We start from the raw sequence: 11341 nt of genomic DNA on the forward strand, positions 1-11341 counted from the left end.
TTATTTCTTGATTTCTTGTGTTGATCCATGGGTGATTTTAATTTATAAAGATAATATCTCGTAAATGAATCGAGATCGCAAGGGAAAGAATATAATTTCGTATTAAGCGAACGGGGTGGACTCTCTTTTAAATAAAGACATTGTCCTAACTATTTTTATAAATGAGAATGAAATGCAAATACGTTTATCATGCCCTATTTTGTTTAAACGTGCATATCTGAAATGGCTTTGCCATTTATTACATAAATCGAATTTGGATCCTTGTAGGGCCGCAAACCCTACTTGAATTAGTGTACACCTATGATAGACCGTGTGTCAGCGTACGGGTTGGCCGGTCTAGTGACTTGGTTTGTGGCCACATTCCAAGTCATGTATTAGCAGATATGGTAAACGTTTATGGGAAAATGAATGCACAGTCGTGATTTTGAACAATGGAATATTTTGGTGCCTCGGGCCTTTCAAAAGCTAAAATCCTGATAGTTACCTAACAATGACATGATAAATATAAATATTTTGATAAATTGTTTTCTGCATAAGTCCACTGAGTATTTTATAGTACTCAGCCCTACATATGTTTTCCTTATGTGCAGGTTGAGCGACGACGAGCATTGGTGGTGTTGAGCAAATAAAATTGAAGCCTTTTTGGTTGTCCTTGCACTTTGAGTGTCGTTGTGTCTTCACACATGGCGTCATTCTTTCTTTTGAACGCTTCCGCCAAGATAATACCGTTTTTCACAACTATGTTTTGTACCCTTTTTCTCTTGGATTCAAATGTTAAACATTTACTCTAATTTTCCTTCTGTTATTTGAATAATTAATTATTTAGTCAAACTCTTTATTGAAATCCTAGAATAATTTCTCTTTCTTAAAGTCCTATTAGTCGTGACCACCCGCATTTATTTAACCTTAAAAAGACAGGCCGTGACATGATTAATGATTAATGACGTAAGAGCCTGAATGTATTGCATAAATATGTGAATCTACAGATGCCACCTATGATGCAAGATAAAAAAATGCAAGACATAAGAAAATAATGTCTGATGTGGTGGCCTACTAATGGTAAAATAGTTAACGACATTTGACTCTCGGGCATTTGACAAAATATATTTTACTCTTTACCTAAAGCTAATTAAGTAATAAGATTGTACTACATAATATTGTCTTCAGTCATGGCATTTAAAGGAAAACTACTTTTTAAGACCTACTACACCATGATTTAACCTTCATCCCAAAAACGTACTTTGGATTTTCTGCAGCTCAGCCAGAGCTTGTTTCATATTGATCCTTTGATTAGGGGAAACTGCACAACACTTTAAGGCAAACCCCAAAATGAATGATGTGAATTCCACAATTTTGTCGCCATGTTGTTCATCAACATTCATAAGCAAGTTGGCATCAATTACTGTAACAGCCCGGATTTCTAGGGTATAATATATACGGCGACTGCTACCAAATCGGACTTAAAAGCAATAAAAAACATAGGTTAGGGTTTCATTTAAAGAGATTTGACTAAGGTATTAAACGAACTATCAAAGCAAGACATATCCATCATATATGTTTACTCACTCATCAATCTTTGATCTATCATCAACTTATGTCATACATGAGGGTCGTTCACGCGTCACGCCCACACACACGCACACACACACACACGCACGCACACACATACATACGCGCACACATATTTTCCTTATACCGTTTAACCCACTTTCACTCAATCTAGATGCATGGGGGGAGGGGGGTTCAAGAATACCGATTAATCGGTTAGAAAGAAGAAAATTCATATGTAGGTACCTTTTCTTGTCAAAACGAACGGTAGAAACGAAGTAACGAGACTTGATTCTTCAAAAAGCTTGAGACTCAAACTCTAACTCTTCTCACAAGATGAAGAATTATTGGAGAAAAGTAGGAGAAAATTAAGAGAGAGGGAAAAAGGAGGGAGGCGTGTAGTTTAGGGTGGGGGGCGATTTTTTTGATGGCTAGTAGAGTAGGGAAGAAGAAATAAAAAAAATGAACTAGGGTTTCAAGGCATGAAGTTTTCAAAAATTGTGGCTTTTTATTTAGCTAAGATTTTGTTTTGTATATTTTACGAAGTAGAATAAAATATCACGGAGCAAAATAAAATAATAAATCTCCCACCTAGAGATTGGAAATAGGCGTGTGGTATGGCTCTTATATAAGGAATAGATTTTAAATATTAACTAAAATAAGATATGGCAAGATCTCTTGAGGTATGGTAAATTTGGTAGATTTAAATTCTAGGTATGGAAGGAAATCAAATAAGGGATCAATTAAACAAATAAAATAATTACTTCTTCCCAACCTAGGTGATTTTCGAAAATCACCTAGAACAAATATAGGTGTCGATTTCTTCCATAGAGAAATAGAGAATAATTAGGCTTTGGATTTAATTTGGATAAATATCCCAAGAATTAAATTAAATCCGGAAAAATAGGATTTTTCTCCAATAAGGCTAAGGGTTTCGAAAATTCTAAAAAAAATGCTTATGGAAAATATCCTAATAATCTCACTCACCCTTAAACAAATAATTCCTTTAATTCAAATATTCATATGCCACGTCATATATTCAACAAGTTTGACTTTTCAAACTCCAACGCAACCCTAGACACAACTTGGTCATAAGAACTCATGCAATAAATTGATTCATCATTTAATTCACGTCTCCCACGTTATCAATAAAATTTTACGGCTTTAAAATTAGGGTTCGAATTTTCGGGGTGTTACAATTACTCTATATGTGAACTGTGAAACTGACTTTCAATCCAACTCTTCAAGCTTAGATCTCCAACAAGCATGTCGTCACTTGGCTTTTTCCTCGTAAAGACTTCCATCAACATCACACCGTAGCTATAAACGTCACAACTTGTGGAAACTAGTCCTTCTGAACCATACTCTACAATCACAAAAAAAAAAAAGTATGGTTAACACCAATGCAATTAAAAAACTTCTCTTATTAAAAAGTACATTCATAAATGTAGGATAACAATTAACCTGTAACAATGTAACCCAATGTTCCCAAGGTGTTTGTTAACACCACGCTATCTCCACCGCATAGCAACTTTGCTATCCCAAAATCGCTTACATGGACAACCATATCTTCATCTAACAAGACATTACTTGGCTTCAAGTCACTATGGACAATAGGGGTCGAATATCCACCATGAAGATAATCCAAAGCCGATGCTACATCTATCATTATGTTCAATCTTTCAATGAAATTCAAAAAATGGTTGTGAGAATATAACCATTTCTCAAGATTTCCATTGGGCATATACTCAAGTACTAAGGCCTTGAAGTCTTCAATGGAACAACAACTTATAACACTATTCAGACACCTGTGCCGAATGCTACGAAGAATCTCACATTCGATATCAAATATCTTTGAAATACCTTCCAAATGAAGATTAAACACCTTGACAGCGACAACCTTCCCATTGTTAAGAATTCCTTTGTAGACATTGCAAGAACTCCCAGCACCAAGCAGATTGCTCTCATTGAATTGTTCAGTTGCTTGCACAAGTTCATAATAAGAGATTCTTACTAGCACAATGGATGCCAATTCATAAACTTCTCTAACCGTCTTATCCTTCCTTTTGTATCTAACAAAGATAAAAGCTAGAGAAACAATTGAAATGAAAGCCACAACCCCAAAAGCAATAAATAAAGCTTGTCCCTTCTTTTTTCTCTTTGATAAGTGATTTGAAACTGTAGAGCAAATCAGGACATGGAACCTCGGAATTCCACACAAGGCTTGATTGTCCTTAAAAGAATCCATAGTGAAGTTTATGAAAGAACCACCACTTGGAATTTCTCCACTCAAAGTATTGAAAGAAACATTAAAGTAGTTTAGGTGTTGAAGTGCTTCCAAAGACTTTGGAATTGAGCCAGAGAGGTTGTTGTGGGACAAGTCAAGACTGACTAGACTTATCATGCTTCCCATGGAAACTGGAATAGAACCTTCGAGTCTGTTGTTTGCCAATGACAGATTAGCCAAACTCTGCAGCTTTCCAATAGTGCTGGGAATAGACCCTGACAACTGATTCATAGATAGATCAATAGAGATTGCTGCTCCTAAGTTACCTATCTTCTTATGTAAAAACCCACTCAATGAATTTGAGAATAAGTCAAGAATCAGCAAATCTTCTAGGTCCCATAAGCTTGATGGTATGCTTGAATTGAACATGTTGGAGTACATATAAATATATCTTAGAGAAGAAATGTTTCCCAAGCATTTAGGAATTGAACCTGAAAACAGATTTTGGCCAATACTTATAAAATTGAGGTCGTACAAATCACATACAACCTTTAGAATGGGGCCTTGCAACATGTTCTCACCAACATATAACCTTTCAAGCTTATGCAGATGTTTGATGGAAAGAGGAATATTACCAGATAACTCATTCTCATCTAATGCCAAAACTGTCAAGCCTCTTAAATCACCTATTTCAAGAGGAATGGTGCCATTTAATTTCCAACGGCCGGCAGAGAATCGTCTGAGTGAGGAAGATAAATTCCCGACCGAAGCTGGAATGACGTCGTATAAGGGATTATCAGAAATAGACAAATGAGTTAAAGACCTGCAATTTGACAAGGATGTGAGGAAGCTCATGTTTGAAGAAGAGGGTGCATTTGTAAGATTGTTGCGGAACAATCTAATGCTTTCGAGAAGTCTTAGGTTGCCTAGATCCGTAGGTATATAACCACTGAATTTGTTATCACCAAGTGAGAGTATTGTGAGTTGAGAGCAATTAGATATAGAGTTTGGTATTGGTCCAGAGATTGAATTCATGCCAAGGTAAAGCTCTTTGAGAGAGGGAGATGTATTGCATAAATTGGTTGGAAGAACTCCAAACATAGTATTCTGAACTAGTGAAATAATTTGAAGAGTTGAAATGTTAAAGAGCTCATGTGGAATAGTACCACTGAAGAGGTTCAGCCCTAACCCTAATGTCTTTAGTTGGTAAAGTTGGCCAAATTCAGTTGGAATAAGCCCTGCCAAAGAATACATAAATTGTTAGTGAATGAGAGAGAAAAATGTAGGAGACAGACAGACAAAGTGTGGTGGGCTCTATTACAAAAAAACTCAAGATGACTTATTTCTGTAAACTTATAAAAAAATATATAATAAGAACTATTGATAGTAGACGAAGGGAGTATCGCAAGGACTTCTTACCTGTCATGTAGTTTTCGGAGAGGTCAAAGTAGGTTAGCTTAGTAAGATTCCCAAGATTCCTTGAAAGATTCCCTGTGAAATTGTTGCGCCATAGTGATAATTCTTCCAAATATGACATATTCACAAACATATGCAAGGAAAAAAAGCCCCCAGTCTGATTAATTTCAACACCGAAGCCAACCAGGTTGTGAAGATTGCCGATCTCAGGTGGTAGAGTACCTGTCAAATAATAATGACTTTACACACACAAATTTAAATCACAAAAATTAGTTAAATAATGGTCATATAGTAAAATATGAAAAAGACTACTCCCTCCGTCCCCTATTAGGAGTCACTCTTTGACCGGGCACGGGTTTTAAGAAATGTAAAGAAAAATTGGTTGAAAAAGTTAGTGGAATGTGTGGCCCATTTTTTTATATTGGTTTTATAATAAAATGTGAGTGAATTGAGTTAGTGGAATGTGTGACCCATTTTTTTATATTGGTTTTATAATAAAATGTGAGTGAATTGAGTTAGTGGAATGTGTGACCTACTTACTATTTATGGTAAAAATGAAGTGTGACTCTTAATAGGGGACGGACCGAAATGGAAAAGTGTGACTCTTAATGGGGGACGGAGGGAGTATTAAATTATAAGGTTTTAATTATTTTTCAATTATTTAATCCGTGTACAAACCTTCTCATTTTATAGTACTCACTGTCTCCCATTACGTGTCTCTATTTATCACTTTATCATTTCATATTAATTGTCTCACTTTTTTTTTTATCACTCTTGGTCGTAGATCCCACATTCTATTAACTAATTATCACTCACATTTACTATAAAACTAATATATATAATAAAATGATTCATGGGGTGTGATCCGTCGCTAACTTTCTTAAGTTGGTAACTCTAATAACTCATCAACGCAATGTATTAAAAATGTTAACATGATCACATTTAAATGTCAACATAAACTTAGTTAATATTTTAATACATTGTGTTGACATTGATATTTAAAATGTCGACACACTAATTTTCATATTCCACTAATTTTTTAAATTCACTTTTTGTTGTTTCCTAAAACTCGTGCCGAATCAAAGTGAGACTAAGTTAGGACGGAGTATAATATAAACCAAAGTTAGGGTATTAAATAACTATTTTCCATGTCAAATGATTGTGACTATTCAAACATATATACATAAAGGACAAGAAGTGAAGAACAATACCTTTCAAATTGTTAGAACCAAGGTATAAAATACGAAGTGAAGTTAAGTAGCCGATTTCCGCAGGTATCTGCCCATTAAAAGAGTTTTCAGATAGGGACAGCACCTGAAGCTGTGAACACAGTGATAGATTTGTCGGAATTCCGCCATTCATCTTATTTCCAGATAGATAAATCCGAGCAAGAAATGGAAGATTACTACAAATGTTTGTTGGAAGACTTCCACTCAATTAATTCTCCCAACGCTAGAGACTCCATCTTCGACAAGTTGAAAATTGCTGATGGTATACCACCGGAGAGTTGATTCAGTCCGATCCTCAGCGTTTGCAAATTACGAAGTTTCCCCAACTCTTTGGGGATTTCTCCACTCAAAGAATTGGAAGTTAAGTCAAGAAATTGTAGGTTTGTTAGGTTTGAAAGAGATTTTGGGATGGAACCTGTGAAGCTGTTGTTGCGTAAGCTCAAGCTCTCTAACTTTGGTAAATGATCAAAGAGAGGGGGAATGGCTCCGGTGAAGTTGTTAAGCCGGAGGGATATGAACTTTAACCGGTGAAGGAAAGACAGCTCGTGAGGCAAAGCTCCGCTGAAGAGGTTGCTGGTGTGGTGGAATGGTGCCGGAGAGACTCATGTAAGAGAGATTCAACGCGGATACTCTATGGTGGCGCGAGCTGCAAGAGACGCCGATCCAGCTGCAGACGGAGCTCGAATTAGTCCAATTTTTTGCAAGTAGACCAGAAGGATCAGATATAATGTGTTGTTTTAGTTAAAGAAGTGCAGTTTGATCAGTGGCAAGACTCATGGACATTTTGGTTAAACAAGGTTTTTCAAAGGTTATGGTGAGGAATGTAAATGCAAGAATGTGATACAGCATTTTCTCCATGGCTACAAATTGGACCATATTACATGCAACCTATATATGTAAATGCAACAGAGCTTATAAAGTTGACTTTTGAAACTCATTGTTAGAAGTAATTAATGAATGAGCTGTTAGATCTGTTTACATGTGGGAGCTGTGATAAATTTAATCCTTTTATCTTAACTTGATTAGCTGTAGTGTTGTAGCTGAGAGGGACACTAAACAGATCTAATTGCTGATTAATTAGTTAGATTCTCTAAAGTCAACTTATTAGCTATATTGCATTTGTATAATGGTGCATGGAGAATGGTAGAAGAATCTCTCTGTCTAATTATAATCACTCACCACACTTTCAAATTTGTAGCAACGAAGAATATGTTGTATTGTATTCTTGCGTATGCATAGATAGAAATCCATGAGTTTCATCCTAAAACCAATTGGTACTAGGAGGAGGGGCCCATGAAATTTATATACTAGTTGCAGTTTTCTCTTGACACCGATGTGAGACAGTTATAAATTACTTTTTTTAGTTTCAATTGCCAACACCCTCACTCAAACCCTTCAAGATGAACCTTGATCGATTGGACCAATTTTTTTTTCAGTCGATTGGACCACTTGGCCCAAATTTTAAGTTCAGATATACTGCTGGGTCAGTCATTTTTTCGGTTTCCGCCCAGATATATTGTTGGGTCAGTTAAATTAACCCACAATCGGTGACCCGCTCTGATACTATGATAAAAGGAGGAGATTTCTATTCATTTTCTTGTATATTTTACACACTGATTTACATGTCCTTTAATAGGTAAAACTATAGCTAAACATGGTACGGATTCTCCTCCAATTATTTTCCAAATCACACGGTAATACCATAATCACATGATTCTTTTCTTGATTGCTACTTCACTAATTGATTTCTTTCCAACACTCCCCCTCAAGTTAAGTAATGGGGTCACCCATTCTTAACTTGCTCAGTACATCGCGGAAGCTTCTTGAATCCACAGCCTTAGTCAGAATATCGGTCAGAGCTGGTCTTCGGACCTCACAAACGGGAGCTCTACTATTTTAGCTTCTATGTTGTCTTTGATTAAGTGTCTATCCACCTCGACGTATTTTGTCCTATCGTGCTGAACAGGGTTTTCAGATATGCTAATCGCCGCTTTGTTATCACAGAACAACTTGCACGATTTTTGTGATTTTAGGCTTATCTCTGTCATTAGCTTCTTCAGCCATAAAATCTCAGTCAAACCACTCTTGATTCCTCGAAACTCAGCTTTTGCACTAGATAAGGCAACAACCTTTTGCTTCTTGCTTCGCCACGTAACAAGCTTACCTCCAACAAAGGTGAAGTACCCTGCAATTGATTTTCTGTCATTTGGATTTCCTGCCCAGTCAGCGTCAGTGAACCGTGGATATCCAAATGTCCATGATTCTCGAACATCACTGCATGTCCTGGTGTCCCCTTTAAGTACCTTACAATCCTAAGAGTTGCCTCCTAGTGAGCTGCTTGAGGTGCGTGCATGAACTGGCTGACCACTCGTACAGCATATGCAACATCAGGTCTGGTATAGGACAAGTAGATTAATTTCCCAACCAGACGCTGGTATCTCGTGCGATGAGTAGACTCAGCTCCTTCGACTATTTTCAAACCGTGATTCTGTGAGTATCAGCTGGTTTGCAGTCTAGCATTCCAGTTTCTTCCAATAGATCAAGTACATATTTCCTTTGGCTGATAAAGATTCCCTTCTTTGACCTTAGTACTTCAATTTCCAGAAAGTATTTGAGTAGGCCAAGGTCCTTCATTTGGAATTCTACAAAGAGATTCTTCTTCAACTGTTTGATCTCATCATCATCATCCCCTGTGAGAATCATATCATCTACATAGATGATCAAGCATGTAATTTTCCCTTCTCTCCTTTTTAGGAACAATGTGTGATCGGAGTTGCTTTGCTTGTACCCATACTTCTTCATTACCTCAGTGAACCTCCCAAACCATGCCCTAGGAGATTGCTTTAGCCCATACAATGTCTTCTTGAGTTTGCACACCTTCCCTCCTTTAAATTCGCCCGAGAAGCCAGGCGGTGGCTCCATGCAGATTGGTTTGGATAGCTCCCCATGTAAAAAAGCATTTGTCACATAAAATTGGTGTAGTAGCCACTCCCTGTTTGCTGCTATGGAAAATAGTACTCGAATAGTACTCATTCTTGCCACTGGGGAGAAAGTCTCAGCATAGTCGACTCCATATGTTTGAGTGTATCCCTTGGCTACCAATCTCGCCTTATACCGTTCAATTGATCCATCTGGCCTCCTTTTGATAGTAAAGACCCATCTACAACCTACAGTCTTGGCTCTATCTGGTTATAAGCACACTTCACATGTCTTGTTTTTTATCAGGGCCCGCATCTCTACTAACATTGCCTCCCTTCAGTGGGAAATTTTCATAGCTTCTTATGTCGTTCGAGGCAGCTCTTCTTCTTCATAAAGAGCAGCTTCAAATGCCCTGGCCATTTCAGTCAAGTTTGCTTTCGCCAGATTTGCCATAGGGTACCGACTCCTTGAACCGATTCTTTCTGGACTGTATCTTTTAGGAGGCACCCCGCGGGTGCTTCTATTTGGCATGATATACCGCCCAGTATCACCATCAGTTGCTGCATTTTCCTCTTCTTCTGCACCAGGTTGGTTAGAGCTAATAACTGTATCATGTGAGCTAGATTGGGAATTGCCTCAGATATCACTGAAGGAGGATGTTCAGGCAATGGTGACCGACGAGGCTCCACAACGGACGTGATCTGCTCGGTGATGACACTAGCTTGCTCTGTTGGCTCCACTTCAGAGTTACCTAATTGTGGCGCAACCCAATGGAGGGTCGAACACTCTCCCCTGACTTGGAACACTCTCCCCCTGACCCCGAATGTGGGTGTGATAGAAATACTCACTTTCTAAGAAGTTACAGTTCATGGTTGTAATAATCTTCCTAGAAGACGGATGGTAACACCTATCCCCTTTCTGATTTAACCCATATCCCATAAAGACGCATTTAATAGCACATGCCGAGAATTTTCTTCTTTCATGCTTGGGAACATGGACGTAAACATAGCAGCCAAAGATTTTCAGAGGAATAGTCAGGGGTTCGGGAATATTTATTGAGTTTGAAAGGATTTGCAAAGGAGTTTTCATACCTAAGATTTTTGTAGGTAGACGATTTATTAAATAAACTGCAGTGGCTACAGCTTCTGGCCAAAGAAATTTTGGAACATTTGAGTCAAAAAACAAAGCCCGAGTCATTTCCAAAATCAGTCAATTTTTTCGTTCTGCTACTCCATTTTGTTCGGGAGTATAGGGGCAAGTCGTTTGATGAACCAATCCTTTACTCCGGAAAAAATTTGTCATCTCCTTTTTAACAAATTCTCTACCATTATCAAACCTAAGAATTTGATAGAACTGGGTCTGAATTATAGTAAAAAAGACGGTAAATTTTTCAAAAACCTTAGATTTATTTTTCAAAAAATATACCCATGTTAATCTAGTGCAATCATCAACAAAAATCAAAAAATACTTTAAACCATGATCACCAGAAATGGGCGTTGGGCCCCACACATCAGCATGTACTAAGGAAAAAATATCCTTAACTCGAGTATCACTTGATTTAAAGGATTGTCTATGGTTTTCGCTAAAACACATGACTCACAAGTAATATTCTCAAACTTAGAAAATTTAGGAAACAAAATTTTTAAATAACCCGATGATGGATGCCCCATTCAACGGTGCCACAACCAAGCTTATCTATCAGCAGATCCGTGAGCAAGCATCGCGGTGCCACCTTGTTGAGTAATCTCATCCACATAGTAAAGGCCTTGACGCTCAGTGCCACGCCCAATTATCCTACTCGTCCTGGTATCCTGTAATACACAAAAATTTGGGTGCATCAATAGAGTACAATTTCTCTCTTTAATAACATGGCTAATGGACATGAGTTTATGAGACAATTTTGGCACATAAAGGCAATTGGAGAGTTTTAAAGTGGGAGAAATCTCAATGGTCCCACTTCCACTACCAACAGTCAATTCCACATCTGCAGTCTATATCGAAC

The 11341-nt window shown here is 37.5% G+C and overlaps 2 pseudogenes across 1 annotated transcript; both read right to left on the reverse strand.

Moving 5' to 3' along the window:
- Positions 1-2686: 2686 nt before the first annotated feature.
- Positions 2687-5429, reverse strand: LOC125202224 (uncharacterized; annotated as a pseudogene). Its single transcript, XR_016135259.1, has 2 exons — positions 5195-5429; positions 2687-5013 (listed from the first exon to the last, which is right to left on the reverse strand). The product of XR_016135259.1 is annotated as an uncharacterized LOC125202224 (transcript).
- An 802-nt stretch (positions 5430-6231) lies between these two features.
- LOC148932104 (uncharacterized) lies at positions 6232-7278 on the reverse strand (annotated as a pseudogene).
- Between the last annotated feature and the right edge of the window lie 4063 nt (positions 7279-11341).

This window comes from Salvia hispanica, chromosome 2 (genome assembly GCF_029641045.1).
Source record: "Salvia hispanica isolate PSC_SH4W2 chromosome 2, Shi_PSC_v1, whole genome shotgun sequence".
Lineage (NCBI taxonomy): Eukaryota > Viridiplantae > Streptophyta > Magnoliopsida > Lamiales > Lamiaceae > Salvia > Salvia hispanica.